At 40.0% G+C, this 18,627-nt stretch overlaps 1 protein-coding gene across 6 annotated transcripts in view; it reads right to left on the bottom strand.

Moving 5' to 3' along the window:
* Positions 1–18,627, bottom strand: part of STXBP6 (syntaxin binding protein 6) — a 117,260-nt gene that overhangs the window by 86,687 nt on the left and 11,946 nt on the right. Inside the window, exon 2 of one of the 6 annotated variants that reach the window (XM_041120701.1) lies at positions 15,675–15,806. The exons of the other annotated variants lie outside the window; for them this stretch is intronic. The gene's annotated coding sequence lies outside the window, so the exon portion shown is untranslated. The remainder of the gene's footprint in view (positions 1–15,674; positions 15,807–18,627) is intronic. 6 annotated transcript variants of the gene reach the window in all.

The following is an 18,627-nucleotide window of genomic DNA, read 5'->3' as shown; positions in this document are numbered from 1 at the left end:
AAAAGAAAAAAAATAAAGGAGAAAGGCAAAGTGCCCAGCAGTAATATGTTGAAGTCAGGCAGAAGCAGTAAGTCCCTGAATACTGATGTTTGACATGTTTCTTCACCTGAGGCAGGCAGCCTGAGGCCCTGAGCAATTCCTACAACCTTTCATCCCAAAGAAAGGTGATCTGAGTTCTGTGCAAGTTATATGGACCTATGGATCTAAACAGATCAAATGCATCAAGAGCTCTGAATGGAATATGTATTTATAAAGAAGCAATAAAAAAGGGATGCAGAACAGAATGAGTTTTTATCATCCAGTACCTCAATCTGGCAGACCATAACACAATCCTTTTAAAAAATGAACAAAGTTCACCTAGAAGTTTTGTTTATGTCCTCCACCACCCCAAAAAAACCCAAACATCTACTTACAATGACAGATTATCAGGGACATCACAGAAATCCCATAAGTGGGTAAATGAGAACCAGTCCCACTTTCATGTGGAAGACAGCAGCTGTTTTCATTCCTGCACTCTGCTCTAGTAAAGGCCTATACTACTGAGAGAGTGAGACACATACATACAGCATCATGGTAACCAATACCCTTACTTCCTCAAGCCAGCTGGTAGCAAAAGCAGAAGATGCAACATCACTTGGTTCTTTTGAGACTCCGTGTCCCCAAACTCTCCCCAAGAGGTACAGAAAATTAAGTAGGAGGTGGCAAAGAAGGCACATTGATAGATGGGTTACTGTATATTCTAGGTAAAACAATTTTTTCTTGTTCTGACAAGAAAACAGCAATTCCAGATCTAGCAGCTAATGTCCTAATAAACAAACAGTATAGTGGGTCCCAGCTAAACTTTGCTCACAAGAGGATGCTAATTCTGAAGTGAACCTACAGTACTGCAAGCTGGAAAAATCCAACTCAAACATAAGACATAAAACATTTCTGTACTGCAATTCTGTGTGTCAATGGCTGCAGACAGTTAACAAACTAAACAGGCATGCAACAATCACACATTCAAGAACTGCAGCAAATTAAAATGAATTGCTGCTTATGTTTTCTTAGCATTTTGGATCAAGACTATACTCCTAAGCAGTTAATAATGCAAGAATCAGTGGACGTTGTGAACATTCATTCTCTAAGCATTTTCTTAACAGCCAAGAGCAGCCGTGTTCCCTAAATATGCTTTCCCCTGCACCCAGTGTGCACAGCTGGGGGTGCTTCTGGGAGAGGCCTCAGGGAGGCAAAGGCATCTCAGTAGAAGGTGGTACAGCCTTGTCAGGGCCTCTCCGAGTGAAGAGCAACAGCTAGGGACCCACTCAGAGAGGTTCTCGTTAGAAGAGTCCCAAAATCTGAAAGTTGTTATTGTCTGAGAACATATGAATTTGAAAATAAGGACGGACAATGCCACATTAAGCAGCACCATCCAAACAATGAAACTGTTTACCAAAAGGCAACCGAGAAGTGCCTGGGCAGACTGCCGCTGGAGTAATCTTTCTGAGACAGGAACGTTTTGAATCTCACAAAGAGATTCACAAAGAAACTTAGGAACTGCCAGCTGTTATAACAAAGCCCCAGAGAGAACTCATTTGCATTTCTGGAAAGTTGTATTTATTACTTCAGGACACTGGGTCATTCATAGCAGTAAGAACTACTACACCCGCATAGCAACATTGAAAATCATAGTCTTAAGAGGTCAACTTAACTCTTATAACCTTTTAGATATGTTTAGATTATAAGACCAGTTATTACATCCACCCTTAGACTTTTATTTGCAGGTTGAACTATTATAGTTTCTTCTGTCATTCCTCACAGATTTCTTGTTGCAGACACCTCACCTCTCTAGACTGTTTCCATTGCACTACATCTTTTTTGAAATGCAATCCTCAAATCTGGACCCACAGCTTCATTTATGGCACCAGAGTCAACTGGAAGAACTACGTGGTCACTTACTGGAACAGACTCCCCAGGGAAGTGGTCATGGCACCAAGCCTGTCAGAGTTCAAGAAGCATCTGGACAACGCTCTTAGTCATATGGTTTAGTTTTAGGTAGTCCTGTGGGGAGCAGGGAGTTGGACTCAATGATCCTTATAGGTCCCTTCCAACTCAAGATATTCTATGATTCTCTGATACTTTATAAACCTTACAGTGAACACTCCTGCTTATACAGCTACTGCCATATGTGGATCTTTTCCAACTGGTCAGCAAAAGAGCTTCAGTTCAACATCTACCATGTTCTTCAATATTTTTCTGAAAAAAAGACATCTGACATCTGAGTAACTAATTATTCCCACTTAACAGGGGATTTTTGTACTTACTACTTTCAGGCTATTTCTCCAACACTGTAAGATCATTTTAAATTCTAATCCTGTCTCTCAACACTTGCAGGCCTCTAGATTGACACCCACCATAAGTCAGAATGTACATACTGTGTGCCATCACTTTAGCCAGTTAAAATTGTTTGAGACCTAACACAGCCTCCCTTCACTCCTCCAGTTAGAACTAGAAAGATGCCAAATCCTTTGAATACACTTCTACAATCATTTTTGTGTTCCTACATCTTATGCTACTTCCATGTAAACTTGATTTCCTTAGTTCACTCATGACTAATGTCACATGAGACTACAGTATCAAAAGCATCATTGACATACATCTGTCAGTTCCAACTTATTCATACGGCCTAATACTTTGTCACAGAAACAAATCAATTTAAGTTGGTGGTGTTTTGGGGTTTGAGTTCTCTCTCCATTTGTTCCATTGTTTGTCCAATATTTTAGCAAAGAAAAATCATTTCAAAAAAAGAAGTTAAAGAATCTTGGTGAGAAGGAGCAGCTGACATTCCCCAGGGAAAGGGAAACTGGTTTGAAGGACTGCAGTTTGGAGCATGGACAGTCTTTCAGCAGTTTGTGTTGTTGCACATTTAATTTATGTCTACCTCATGCATTGGTGTTGGCAGAAATGATTAATTTCCCTGTGCACTTTTCTTTATGGCAGCACAAGTGCTTATGTGGTAGCACACTGAACTAGACAGGAGAATTAATCCAGGTTTAATCCAGTTTAAAAGAAAAATAGTGATTAGTTTTGGTTTTACTCAGATCAACTCCCTGACTCTGTTCACTACACAGCTGTGTGTCAGCACATTGGAAGGAAGAGCAGGGTTAAGATTAGGGATGCCTTAGGCACCAGCAGTATTAGTTTACAAGGATGATGAAATTGCAGTTTAAAGACAGAACCTGAAATGTCAGGAGCTTCCACCAAATACTGAGTGAAATTGGCTGACTGAAGACATGGCATGGAGCCAATCTAGATAAAATTTTTCAAAATCAAAACTTGCAACAAAGAACCAAACTGGATAAAAACTGGTAAAACAGAGGAGTTCATATGGGCCTTCCCCTCGATAAGAACAAACGTGTCTCAGGATAGAAGCAAATTTCTTGGTACACTGACTCCATTATTTGTTCGTTTAAAACAGAGACATAGCAAAAAGGCAGGTTGGAAGTTAGGCTCTGTTAGATTGCAGTGCAACTTCTGCAATAAATCAGAACCTGCTGCATATAGGAATATACAAAAATATTATACAATGCTATTACTGCAGTATATCCTACGTAACTAGAATACACTAGTCACAGCAGCTACTCTGGCAAGACATCTCACAGGAACCTGATTTTGCCTTATTAGCATGAACCATCACAATTGCTTTCCATCCAAGTATAAGAATATAAAAGTCATTTTTTTTTCTTCTCCTTCTACCTGATCCCTAGGCTGAGACAATGCGAAGAGGTACAACTCTCCTATCTGAGTGCAATCAGGTACGCTCAGAGCCAGGAAAAGAAGGCTCCTCCTAAGGACTTGAGCAAAACACACAAGTTGCAAAAGATCCCAGCCCAGCCAGGAAGGACAGACACTTCATTCTTCTCTGGCAATGGATATGAAATGGGGTTGTGGAAGGTGGTGGCACCATCCCTGCCCAGATTTCTGATAACTCAGAGGATACCTGGAGAAAAGCTGTTCCTTCTCCAACACTGAACTGAAATTATAAAATGCCTTTCAAAGCCTAAGAATTATTTTATTTTTTAAACCTGCAGTGTCTAAATAAAACCAAGCTATTGCTTCAGGAGCTGAATGGCTTGTTTCTTTTACTGCAGAAACATGGGTGCTAGTGGAGGCCAAGCCTCCACTCAGAAGCACTGAAGGTGCTTCACAAGGTCATATTATGGTGTGTGGCTAGGGTGCGGTGAAATCCAGATTTGGGCTTTACCAACCTGGACTACAGCTATGCCAGGGGCTGGCCAGACAAGAGGTTGACTCAAAGACATGGGAAGCAGTTCAGTGATAGACTCTTGTGCCCTAATGGTCTTGCCAAGTACAAAAGTAATTTGTTCATGCTTTAAGAGTCGTAGGATAAGCCTCCTTCCTCAATTTATGTGCAGCTATCTCCAAGACATATTAATGTAAATAAAAGAAACTTTGAAAATTAAAACTGCCACAGAAAATCAGACCCTAAAGAGGAAGTAAGACCATGGGAGGGCCTATGACTAATAAATGGAGTACAGAATCCCACTGCTTAATGAGATTGCCAGATAGAGAATCTGACTGTGGGAATACACGCAAGAGACCCAGAGACAGGGCCACTGACCACCCTGGTAACAAAAGATCTCAGGAAGCACGTAGGATCCAGGAGCCGATGTATAAAACAAACTAGATTCTTTTAAGGCACTGAGATTGGATCAGTTCCCATATAAATCAAATCTAGAGATTTTAGAAAGTGTCAGAAAGGAAAGCTCAAGCACGAGGTGATTATGTTAACCCAACTGTGTACATTTCTGCCAACAAAATAGTTGCTGTTCTCACCTTATAAACTACAGCACCAAATCTGGATAATACACTTGTACAAGATCCTTGCTAGACAGTATTTCAAAACCCACTATATCTCCTACAAAAATTAGAAAGAATGGACTGATGTATTGAAAGAGTCAACTTGATTTCTTCTTGTAAAAAAACCCCATAACTCAACTAGATAAATAAACTAATATTTCACAAATAAAACCTCAGAAAAATCAAGTGCAGAAGAGAACAGCTTCATTTTTCAACAACCATTTTCCATCTACTAGTGCCAGAATACAGCTTTTCAAGTAGTTTGTGTTTAAAATCTGATTTTCTTTGAAACATGTCTGTACTACTTTTTGCCAGTCGCTCAAAGTTTTTCCCTCAATGACAGTATTCACCCATATACAAATTTAGGCCAAAACTGAACTGGCAACAGCATGCTGTTCGTCACCACTCTTGCCATACTCTTCATTCCCTCTCACTGCATTCAGATTCTTACTTTTACTAGTACAGAAATTTTTCAAGTCCCTTCAATCCATTTAACGGGGAAGAAAAGGAAACTGGTCTCCTGGAAGAGAGTTCTTAGTATAATAAAGGCTCAAAAGCAGATGGCCACGTGCAAGCGTAAAAAGAAGGTAAGTTTTACTGACTTCACAATATAGTTTTTCTTTTTGGAAAGCACAGTGAAAATCCTTAAGTCTTCTGGTGATCTCATTGCGCTGAGACCAGCACAGTTCCCAAACCCATGACTCATTCCGATCCCAGCAAAAAATTGCTGGGGAGACAGATGTTTTGTTTATGATGAATTAATTCCTTCAGCATGTCTCACTCATAAAAATATCAAGCTTCACTTTGTATGCAGAAGATAAAGCATGATAATCATGCTCCTGCCTTACTCTTTTGTAAATACTATTGTGTTAAAACTGAAATGGCAGTGGATGCTGCCAATGCTTGAACAGCTTATTTAGGAAAAAGAAAACACTGTCTTTCCAATAAAAAATTAATTTCCCAGTTATTATCTGTAAAAATGTGTAACTTAAATATTCAGGTTTCTGGCTTTAAAATTTAATTCCATACATCTTATGCAGCAAAAACTATTATTATTTGTTTCTTGTAACATAATATTAAACTAAGGCCAAAGTAGTTTATTAACAGATAATGAAATTGAAAGAAATAACTTTCAGCACTGTTCAGTTTGACATCAAAGGTTAAAACAGTAGAGTGATTTCATTCAGACAGCTTTGTTAACTAAGTTTTTAAAAGTCTTTCTCACTGCATACTTGAATAAAATTAGCGGAGTTACACTAACTTAAGAGAATTAACCATTACATGATGTTTGCAACTTCCCCCAGTAAATAAATTATTTATTTTCGTCTACCCCTAAAACACACAGAATCCCAGTATCAACCAGTTCAACAGAGATAAATTTACTTATGATGCACACTTGTGTTCTCCTCCCCCACCCTCTGTTATAACCATATCCTCCTTTGCACGTGGCTCATTGTTTTCTAAGACAGTACTTCCTCCCTCCTATCTGGTTTCTTCTGTAACACTACTCTAAGGTGTATCTAATTTGCATCCCAGTGATGAAAACCTGGTACTTCAAAGTATTAATGGAAGCTAAGTACCCATACCTTAGTGAAATCCATGGAACTGGAAACCAGCTCCAAATATACAGTCATAAACCCCTCACTTCGAATTATTTTATTTATGCTCAAATATATTACGTTTCACTTGCGTTTAAGGGGCTCTCTGGTCTTCATTCAATGCCCTAGATACTGTTCAATACTGCAGAAGAAAGATCTTTCTCACAGCTTTCAAACCAAATGCAAGAAGAGACATGCATCCACGCAGCTGAAATGTTAACAACCTGGAAAAACCCTATGGCAATTAACCAACAAATGTATGCCTTTACTCATCTGAGCTACAGAGGTAGCCCAAACTAAGAGTAATAACTCTGAGAAACAGATTACCTTGAGCTGGTGATGTAAGAGTTTAGTACCACTGTACGCTGCATGTAACTAGTTCCTTAGTAAAACTGTATGCTTATTTTGATATGAGAAATACAAACCCAAAAACCCACTATAATTACCACCTCCCTATCATCCTTGATTTTCTACTTTTGCAGCAAAGCAATCAACATGCAACTGTTAAATTCAGGTCTATTAAGGGCATTGTCAGCTATCTGACAAAGATACAAAAGTATAGAACATAACAGCTAGAGGTCAGTTATATCATACTAAGTTCAATACACAACACGTCCATCAGCTGGTCACTGCCTGATAGCCAGAAAACTGCTGGGTTTAAAGAAGTGATTTTGTCACATTCCCATTGCATTCTTCCCAATAAGTTTCAGATTAATCTAGTTTCAGAGCAATATTAGAACAGCAATATTAGACTTATCTCACTTTTTGTCTACCTTAAATAATGTAAATCAGCAAGCAAGTTTCTCCCAAATGGAACAGGTGGTTGTGGTATATCAGAGAAAATACTCTCACAAAACCCATTTGCTTTACATAGCACCCATAATAAGGTAAATATATAGCACTACTAACTTCATTTATTTATGTATGGCCAAGAGCAAAAACCAGGTTGTCTTATGCCACAAAATAGAAATAGTGTGAAAAAACTCTCAGACTTTTTGTTGCTGCTGCAAACCATACGATCTTTGGCACATCAATTACATGAACAAGTTCTTCACGTACTAATTCTTATTTAGCATAAAGGAGAAAGAAAAGACATAGATGGAGAAGGGAATAGTGGAAGTAATCCTCTTTTCTCAGCCAAGCTTTAAATGTAGACTACAATTCTCCGAGAAGATATCTGCAAACAAGTGATGACAAGCTGTTATCTCCATGACATTCAATCTGACCAAAAAAGAAAATAGTACATTGAAAGTATCAGCAGGGGTACATGAGTACAAATATTAAAATTGTACAGCACCTCTTACTGTTATAGAAAAGAAATTTACAAGCATGTCAAAAAAATAGCTAGTCAAATTTTTAAAAGTTATGTTTTACGATGTCAAAAATGATTGCCAGTATGTTCATGATCTTTCTGTGCTAGAAAATATCCTCAGTCCAGCCTTCTACTCATCTGACAACCACCAGTGCTTCCGCTATGTTTTTTCTTTAAAAAAACCCTTGTATTTAAATAGGCATTTTAAACTGTTCTATTAGGTATTTTAATTTTACAGCGAAGACCTTGTATAGGTTTTGTCAGGATCCTGACAGGCCTTAACAGCCCCCCCAGGGCTCCCCGCTCCCTGCCCACAGCCCAGGACGCCACGTCAGCCCCTGCCCCAGGGACACCGCAGCAGGGCCGCCCTCCGGCTCCCCGCCGCCCTGCCCTGCCCTGCCCAGCCACGGGCTTCACCAAGCCAGGCCCACCCATGGGCCCATACCCTAGCCTGGCCTCAGCCCGTCCCTACAGCCCTGTCTGACTACAGTTCCCCTCAACGGGCCTGATCCTGCTCCCTCACCCACCGGCAGGCTGACGTCCTGGCCCGGCCTCAGCTTGTCCTCATCCCCAGGGAGGTGCCCAATGCCCCAGGCTGGGGCTACCCCCCACCCCTGGCCGCAAGCCCCAGAGTGCCCCTGCCACTCCTGGTGCCCTGGCCACTGGGAGCCACCAACCCACAGGGTGCCTGGGCAGGTTTAACCAACGTGAGAAACAAAAGAGCGACTGAAAACCATCAGCAACTGTTTGCGCAAGGAACATCAACAAAGAGCTTGAGTGATGTGTTTAAGCAGCAAGCAGGATCCAAAGCCCGTATTGACGCAAGCTTTTGCTATCACACAGTTAGTCCAAATCTCATTGTGACAGCAAAAGGGAAAAACCAAAGGAATCGAGCAAACAAAATTGATTTTTACTTGCTTTCAGAAGGTTTTAAGTAACAGACTGCAGACCATGAGAGAGACTACCGTGGAAGCTACCAGTAAAGGACAGCAAACCTGTAAGAGCAAAGAAGCACAAGGAAGGAAACAGTTAGAAACACCTAACCACTGCTTGCACACAGCAGTTATCTCCAATTCAGCAGCAGTAGCCAGCCTGAACTGTTTTTCTTTTTCAAAGAAAAGGTAATCGTGCAAGAGACTGCCCAGCACAAGAGCTCAGCAGTGGGAAGGAAGACAGCACACATCTGAAAGCTATACCACTTAACCAAAAACTTTGTGCTTATTTGTGGTTAGCAAGGGCAGCGAGGACTTCAGAACTGCAGATGGAGATCTTCAGCGGGAGGGCTGCAAAACTTCTGCAGAATGACAGAAGCAGCCTGATTTGACTTTGACCTAGAAAGGCTACACCATCTCCCTTAGTCACCATGCCTCCTGTAGGCAAGCCTCAACACACAGAGCTGAAGTGACTAATGATGTTCTTCAAAACACTCACCAGCATTGCAAGAACATACTTAGTCCTTCTGACAAACTCTGAGCTGAGCTTTAGTGGGAAAGAAAAACAATACGAGCAATTCTAGTCTAATAAGCACACATTAAAAAATTGGTTCGGTGACACTGGCAAGAATCCAAATGAGACAGGAAGCAAAGGACCTGCCAAGCCTTGCCAGTTCTTCCACCCTAAGTCAAGACAAAGAGATAACCACTTTAACAACAGTACGATAATTAGAGAGCCCAACACATCATACCTGTGTCAATAAAAATTCCTTCTTATTCAAACACAATAGTTCATGCATAATAGAAGTAACTGCTCAGACTGCAACTAATCCTTATCAGTATTTATCAACATCCTGGGGGTATAATCCTGTTCTAGTGAGAAGACAAATGGAACAGGCCAGAAAGGAGAATTATGCACAAAATGGTCTTGCTCCACAGTTCAATATGGTCCCCTCTCCATACAGGTCAGCAACAGGCAGCCTTCTGAATGTCAGGGAGGCTCTAGTCTGTAAACTTGAAGAAATTAAAGAAGAAATAAATCTTTGAACCTATAAGCATGCCTGTACAGAAAGAAAAAAAAAGTTCAAAGAGCTAGCATTGTTATTGTATAAGCAAAACAGTGAAATCAACATTTTAAATCAGATTTTTGAGCAATTTGTGCAGTTGTTCAGAGAGTTAAAACTATTTCACAGATCACTAGTATGTGTAACTATCGATAAGACATTGGCCACAAACCTTAATAGTTTAATTAATTCTACCTCTTAAAATGCTGACCATATATTAAGTAAGAGACTGCAACTTCTCCCTGAATAATTACGAGAAATTTTGAGGTCATATTTCATAATAACCCTTGGTGAATTTCAAAGGTTTCATTATTTCCCACAGGTTTTCTCCACTTTTGTTCAGTGGATGTATGAAATGAGAATAACTGCCCATTGTAAACAAGCACTGCTATACTCACTTATTGATAAACTGATTCTTCTCAGCCTTCTCTGTTGTATAAGGAGGCAACATTTTGAGATACGAAATGGAAAATAGCAATAAAACATAAATAAACTACCACCACTGCCAGGCAAACTACCAGTTCAGAATTAACGATAGTAGAAGAACACCAGAAACAATGGATGAACATATTTCTGGGGACAGGACTAGATAGTGGGGAAGTTTTCGTTCTGAAAGAAGTACAATTCATATTGAAACTCGGAAAATAGATCTGGAAAGCATTTCAAAAGATCCAGTCCCTCAAAGGGACAGCTCCACCACACATTTACAACTGGTATTTCTCTAAGCAGTTTTTAATGCCACCCCAAGGTAACCTCCTTCTAGAGGTATTTTTCCCCCAGGAGATGAAACCAGGAAATGTCATTCCTGAATCTGTCTAAACAAAAGGAAACTCATCACTTCATGCATACGAGATATTAAAAATAATAAAAAAAAGAAAAAAAGGGAACAAGTCATTCCTTGGCTTGTTTTAATATCCTTTAATCCTACTTACTACTAATGTCATTTATACCACTCAAGCCTCAGCTGCTTCTGCATAATAGTTCAAACCCACAAACACTGCCAAAGTGCATAAGTATCTTTAAAAGTAGTAATACAACTAGTAATCTGACTTTTAAAACCAGACACTATTGTCCCTGTGTTGCTGTAAAAAATTAGTCTTAACAGCATTAGAATATACAGCTCAATCTTCTAAACCCAAATTTAAAAACAAAAAGATTTAAGAGCTTTCTGTTTAGTAATTGATAGTCTTGTCATCTAGCATTTGACAGATCAAAACGCTAGACATCTGTCCATCCAAAAGATGACCATTTATTTGTACTAGTTTCAGAACATACAGCTCATGCTTGACAAATACTCGTCCTGTTTGCACCACACTTAAATTACATCGCTCCATCAAGCACTCCTCCATTACATGAGCATTCTGTATGACACAGCAGGTTCATGCCCATGCTTGTGACACATAAGCATGAGGTAATTGCAGTGCTTATGCATAGGATAAATGTATGCAAGACTCATAAGTCACACGCATCCAAGCTAGAGTAGCTCAGCACTTCAGCAGCAAGCAGTAGATGATATGCTGTAGGAACTATAAAAGGTGATGCTGACAAGTGTTGTTAGACAGACTTCTTTCCAGCTGCTAAAGATATCCCACAAACCCATTACAAGCAGTGCAAGGGGATTAATGCAATCTACGAGCAGTTGGACAAAGTGGCTATTCATAAGTGTCTATTTAAAAGTGGATTTGAAAACTGTTATTTATACTGAAGTTGTTACTTTCACTTAACGAAAAAACTACAGTGACAGCCATCAAGCATCCAAAAGGAGAAGGAGACCAGAGACGTGGTGTGGTGGGTTGACCCTGGCTGGACGCCAGGTGCCCACCAAAGCTGTTCTATTACTCCCCCCTCCTCAGCTGGACAGGGGAGAGAAAATATAACAAAGGGCTCATTGGTTGAGATAAGGACAGGAGAGATCACTCACCAATTACTGTCACAGACAAAACAGACTCAACTTGGGGAAAATTAACTCAATTTACTACCAATCAACCAGAGTAGAGTAATGAGAAATAAAACCAAATCCCAGAATGCCTCCTGTCCACCCCTCCCTTCTTCCCAGGCACAACTTCACTCCCAGATTCTCTACCTACCCACCCAGCGGCGGAGGGGGACGGGGAATGGGGTTTACGGTCAGTTCATCACATGTTATTTCTGCCACTTCATCCTCCTCAGGGGCAGGACTCATCACACTCTTCCCCTGCTCCAGCATGGGGTCCCTCCCATGGAGACAGTCCTCCATGAACTTCTCCAACGTGAGTCCTTCCCACGGCCTGCAATTCTTCACGAACTGCTCCAGCATGGGTCCCTTCCACGGCGTGCAGTCCTTCAGGAGCACACCGCTCCAGCGTGGGTCCCCCACGGGGTCACAAGTCCTGCCAGAAAACCTGTTCCGTGGGCTCCTCTCTCCACAGATCCGCAGGTCCTGCCAGGAGCCTGATCCAGCATGGGCTTACCCATGGAGTCACTGCCATCTTCGGGGGCATCCACCTGCTCCAGTGTGGGGTCCTCCCCGGGCTGCAGGTGGCTATCTGCTCCACCGTGGACCTCCCTGGGCTGCAGGGGGACAGCCTGCCTCACCGTAGTCTTCCTCACAGGCTGCAGGGGAATCTCTGCTCCGGCGCCTGGAGCATCTCCTCCCCCCTCCTTCTTCACTGACCTGCGTGTCTGCAGGGCTGTTTCTCTTACATGTTCTCACTCCTCTCTCCGGCTGCTGTTTCTGTCTGTCCCAGCAACATTTTTTCCTTCTTAAATATGTTATCCCAGAGGCGCTACCACTATCACTGATGGGCTCGGCCTTGGCTGGCGGCAGGTCCGTCTTAGAGCTGGCTGGTATTGGTTCTGTCGGACATGGGGGAAGCTTCCAGCAGCTTCTCACAGAGGCCACCCCTGTAACCCCCCCCCCCCGCTACCAAAACCTTGCCACACAAACCCCATACATGTGGTTAGGGCATATTCATAAAGAGAGGTTAGGTGAAGCATTTAATGAATCTGGTCACTCTCTAGTAACAGTTGAAATCAAATAAAAAACCTAAGACTCCAACTAATTAAATTTTTCCTTATGGTTATTAATTTCTTGAAACACAAATTACATGCATTCCTTCAGTTACAAAGTTTCTGTCCTGTAGCAAGCAAGTTCCAGACAGAAACAGCCAGTCTTCCTTCCTTTCCAGAATTAGGCTTAGACTGAACAGAATTTCTGGAATGATGAAACATGCTTACTAAGCATTGCCAAATGAGAAACAGCCATGTAATAGTCCATGTAACTTCCTTTCAGTTTCTTATGAATTACTGAATATGTGAATTAGTTACCTTGAAAAAGAGCAAAGGAAATTCATTAAAAAGCATCCTTAAATTTTATGAAAAAGCAAGGTGCCAGTTACCACCTTCTAGCAGAACCACACAGGGCCATCTATGAGCAGAGAGCACATCTCTTCCTTTAAGCCAAAGAACAAAAAGGTGTTATGAACTTCACTGACAAACAGTAACATTTTAGATTAACAAGTGGTTTAATAATACAACCAAAGTGCTCAAAAAAAAAAAAAGAAAAATGGAAAGGTTAATCTGAAAGTAATTAGTGGTAATTCTGTTCCAAGCAAATAAACAGATGCAAACTGAAAACATACTGAAAGAAAACACTAGATTTGGAAGTTCATGTTCATAATTAATATCCTTCTGCTGTCCCACATCATATTCCCTCTTCCCATTTTTCTTCTGAGACAGCATTTCCACATATGATGACAGAGGGATTACATGGTTTGTCTCCGGTATACCCATGCTATTAAACGAAAAAAAAAAAAAAAAAAAAAAAGGAAAAAAAGAAAACCCATATGCAAAGGCCAGACTTCCAAGCTGTTCTCACTTTGGCATAGTGCCGGTATCCATAGAATAAGATTCCCTTTCTCCTCCTGCTCTATTTCAAAATGGCCTTTCTTTGATTACCTTCATAAACTTGTTTTGTCAAATTGGAAATATCTAGGAACATTGCTGTGGCCGGTGGTGGAAAACGGTAGGCAAATGGACCTTCTTCAGTTACTCTGAAACTAGGATATGGAAAATAATGCAGAAAAGAGGATCCTTTCTGTTTCCAGAAGACAATGTAAAGTATCTGCACTACCACTGAAGTCTAGAATTTAGAGTAGCTCATAGAAATAATCTGCATTAGGCAACCAGCACTGGCGTTACACAAGCTTCAGGATTATATGAATGTTCTTCTTTTAAAACTTAAACAATCAGGAGCTCAAATCACTGAACAGGATTGATGCCTACTGACTTGCAGATTAAAAAAACCTGCTTGCAATGAAGCATTCAGTTGCCTTAAGAGACTGCATTTTTAGAGAACCATTTCCTGGCAATCTCACTGTTGCACACATTAACAGAAGATCTCAGAAATCTTCTATGAGAGAAACCACCACCTCCAACTCGAAAGGAAAAAAAAAAAAAATCATGCAACTAACTTTATCAATATAGTCATAGTCCTAGTGCCTGCCAGGAACTGTCTCTTAGAAGTTACTGCAACTTTTTATTATGCAGTTTAAGAAAAAAGTTTGTCTCCATGCTAAATCAGCACGAACATCCTTTATCTTTGAACATTATGATGATAATCCAGACACAAAGGAAAATACTGCTTTTTTCACCACAGTACTGCATTCTATTCACCACCCCTACTCTAACTCAGTTAAGCGGTAACTCCTGCCCTGTGCTTACTGTTTTGATATACTTTTGAGGAATATCCTGAGCAATTCAAATCCCCAAATTTCATTCCACAACCTGAATACACAGAAGAGATAATGATCTTAGCTGATATAGGAAGTTAAATCATTTATCAAATTCCCCACTTTATGGATCTTCAGTATGTAACTTTAAGTGTGGGGGCAGCACTATGCAGGTGGTATAGAAGAAAAGGAATTAGGAGCGAAGCATATTGAATCTGAATGCCATAACCTTGGAACATTACTCACTCTGATCCATGCAAGTCTGCATTTATTGGTGTTTTGGGTGTGCTCCCTGAAGGAGAAGAGGTAACAGAGAAGTGACCAACTGCCACTTCTTACATAACTTCAGTTCCAAAAAAATGATTAAACTAACCATATCTTTGAGTCTATTTCTTCCAATTCAAATATATTAGTTGACTGCATTTTTGAATAATTCATAAAACAAGTCCATTTTGTTTGAAGAACAGTGTTTTGATGAGAGCGCAATCTAGGACAGTTTTACAGTTTTAATAAAATGCCGTCATTGCTATTACTCAACAATACACTTTCAAAGAGAACGCTAATTGCCTTATTTTCCTTACCTTTATTGAAGGAGAGGGGGCAGGGGGAAACCTACAACACTGCAATCACATAATTGACGTTGGTGGTACAATCCTGGTATAGCTTCAAAATATGAATAGAGGGGGGGTAGGTGAAAGGGAGAACAAAGGCCCCATGTGAAACAAACACCCACAATCTCTTCAAATTACCCGAGTTTCATAAACAAACTTACATGGTTCTACCTCTTTAGGGGCTTTTAAATCACTGCACAGTTTACTTGAAATCAACAGGCTGTTCGGGCTAGTACTGCTGCCCTCAGTGATGATGACATCAGATGAATTTCATCTTCTCTTCATGTCCACGTAATTTATTTTTTTTTTTTCATTCTCGTATTTGTTGACACCCCAAGCAGATTAAGAGTAGACTTCAGCCATACTTCCTGGCTATACCAGTACTCTGCCAGCAGATTACAGGATTTTTTCATACAATGCTCTAAAACCCAGTTAGCATGGACTCTGAAGCTCTCACAGGAAGGTTGCCCAATTCTCTCCTCTCTTGTACTGCAAAGACAATGCTAGCTATGTTTCACATGCAGAGAGAAAGGACTAGGTCCTTCAAACACCACCAGGTTTTCTCCACCTTCTGTTAGGAGGACTCACCCTTCTCAGGATCTTATTTCCCAGTAGTGAAGAAGCCAGCTCGTACAGCTGTGTTCACACTGAGCAGATGTGCTTTCAGCGTACCAGCACATTTGGTGCCTTATAAGTTTACTCTGATACCTGTGAGCTTGCCTATAAGAAAGGAAAAATGTTTGCTGAGCATTCAAACATATGCGGTATTCCTTCTAGCTTTTGCAAGCACGTTAACTGCTTCAAGGTACTTGACACCCAGTAAGCCCAAAGTACAAACACCTGAGGAAGGCATACATAGAACCTCAAATTGCTACTCACCTTATAACTGCCACAAGTTCCTGCTCTTCTACTCTAAAAGCAGGTAGCCTTGTTAAATAAACTATGTAAATCGGATTCAAGATCAAACCCAAATGTTTACCGTCCTTTAGTTGTCTTTGCTGCTACACAATAGAATTTTTTACTGCTCTGATGCCTTCTCACAACTGCAATAAGAACAATTCAGATCTAGTATTTCCTCATACACAGCTCTAGAGCTGTCTTCACCAGAAACACAATTCTCTCCTCTGTTCATTTCTGAAAGGAAAGAAAAATGGTTTAGCTCGGGGGTTTTCAGCCCTGTTACAATACAGTGGGAAGTGCAGAGAGCTGCGAGAATGTACGCTGAAGTCAAAATGAAAATATTTTTAAACAGTTTTTCATCAACTAGAATCTTGTCCTAGAATTGTTAAAATCTTATTCAGAGTACTGTTATTAATATTCTTTTGTGATCAGTACTCTTCACTGCAATGTGCATGCCATTCTACACCTTGTCAAACATCAAAGTTTTGTACATTTTTGCTGGTAGCTTAACACTTTTTTCTTTCTTTAAAGTCTTCTCCTTTTAATATTAAACTTTCACACTAATCATGCTGTAACCTGAGGGGGCATCCTGCTGCAACTACAGTCTTTTTAACCACTTGTACCCAAGGGAAATTTGGTGAAGGGAGGGAACAGGAGATAAAACAAAAGAAAGGCAATCCAAGTACATGATGCCAGGATAAGGAGAAGGAAAATTGAGGAGGAAAGAAGGAAAGGAAGGGAAGTCCTATTAATTTTCATATGAAGACAAGTGTGCAACACGGACAGGACAGACCACAAGAAAGGAGAAATTTCTTCCTACAAGAGGAAGAAAATCCCTAACTGTCATACATTCAATGGAGAGCCAGGATCCTGTTCTATACATAAGTATCTTTAAAGTTAATGATGTTCTGTGCTCATTATGTTCAATAACTGGAGAAATCCTTGAGAGAGATCTTCAGGACAGGTAGTTAAAGCCTTACAGATAATTATTCATATTTAACAGCTCTTCCAGTAGCTCTCCCATTATGCAAGGAGGATTTAGCCATGCATTTTATCATAGATGTTATCACTAACATAATATATTACACACAGTATAAAAAAAAGCGCAAAGAAATCCAACCAAACAAAAAATTATCCATACCCCACGAAGATAATAAGGTAGATCCATTTGATTTTGCACATATTTGCTTTGCAAATAACATTTTCATCCCTACTCTGCTAAGGAGCGGTCATTACATTCCACCACAGAACTAACTTTCTGTAATTTGAATATGGCAAGTTTTAGTCTTTAAAACAAACCACCTAGCTTACAGAATTCTTCCGTCTTCATCAACACCTCAGGTCAAGGCAGGACCCACATTCCTCACTGCAATTTCACAACTGATTCCCAAGCCACAGCAGAAAAATCCCATAAACTCAAAGGTTTGAATTCAAACCTTGGCAGATATGAGAGATATTTTTTTTTTTCTTTTAATAGGATGTTTATGTGCAATGCAGATGTACAGTATGTATTCACAGAGTGATGCTGAGCCAAAATATAAACAGACTATATCCAGCATAACAGGTAGAGTGAGGCCACCAATGAATCACAACACATACAGATAGGCAAAGAAGTTTCAAAAAAGAGAACCACTAAACGTCATCCTTAAAAGGGTCTGATGACAGTAGGTACATGCACATATCTACATATGCATTCTTCTGGTCATTCTTCACTACAGTAGCCAAACCTAGCTTTCCACAAGTTCAGATGTTTTCATCAAGAATCCAATAGCACTGAATGCTTTTTAAAAAGTGGGATTCTATCAGGATTGCAGTACTTAAAAATCTTTGTTATTCCTGTTTATATGTTAGAAAGGTTGCAAAGAAGAAAAAACAGGAGTCAACTAAATTTTCATAGTTAATTCTCCCCAGAGCATTTTGGGAGAAAAAAAAGCTTAGGATTTTTTTTTTTTTTCTTCAAAAAAATCCAGAAACCCCATGTTACTCCATTTGCCTGAAGAAAGAAACAAGTGTTTCATTTGCAAAGTATACATGTCTTAAGGGCTACAGGGTCTATTACTATTTGAGAACCTTCTGTCTCTCAAAGAAACTTTCATACAGGAAGCATTGCAAGAAGAGACAAGCAACCCTGGAAAAATCAGCATCTATAATGCAAGAGCCATGACTGTAGGCACACAGCATGCTACAAATACTGTTCTCATAACTTCTTAAAAGGCTTTCATTTCATTTTTTACAAGGATAACAATTTGTCAAAAGATACATCGCTATGAGAGCTGCTTCTAAATCCACATGAGAGAGATTTTGAGATTGAGAAGGACAGAGTTAAGTGCATTCTGTGCTTTTAGCTACTATGCCTAGTGACGTTTCATTCTTTCTTCAAAGAGCAATCTTTTGTATGGCCATCTGCACAGCAAGTGAAGAAAGCAAGAGAAGTTTTTCAAATAAGGATGATATCAGAAAAGTGTGGGTATAGCCCTAATAGCCAGATGCATACTTTGAATTCTTTGCAACTCATTATTTTTAGTTGCTCACTCAGCTTGACAATTCTAACATCATTTATATACTTGAGAGAGACTATTTGCTTACTGTAGGAAAGAACAATTTCCTAGGAACCCCAAAGAGAATTGAAACATTTCCATCT

This window comes from Aquila chrysaetos, chromosome 2 (genome assembly GCF_900496995.4).
Source record: "Aquila chrysaetos chrysaetos chromosome 2, bAquChr1.4, whole genome shotgun sequence".
Lineage (NCBI taxonomy): Eukaryota > Metazoa > Chordata > Aves > Accipitriformes > Accipitridae > Aquila > Aquila chrysaetos.
This window is presented reverse-complemented; position numbering and strand designations above follow the sequence as displayed.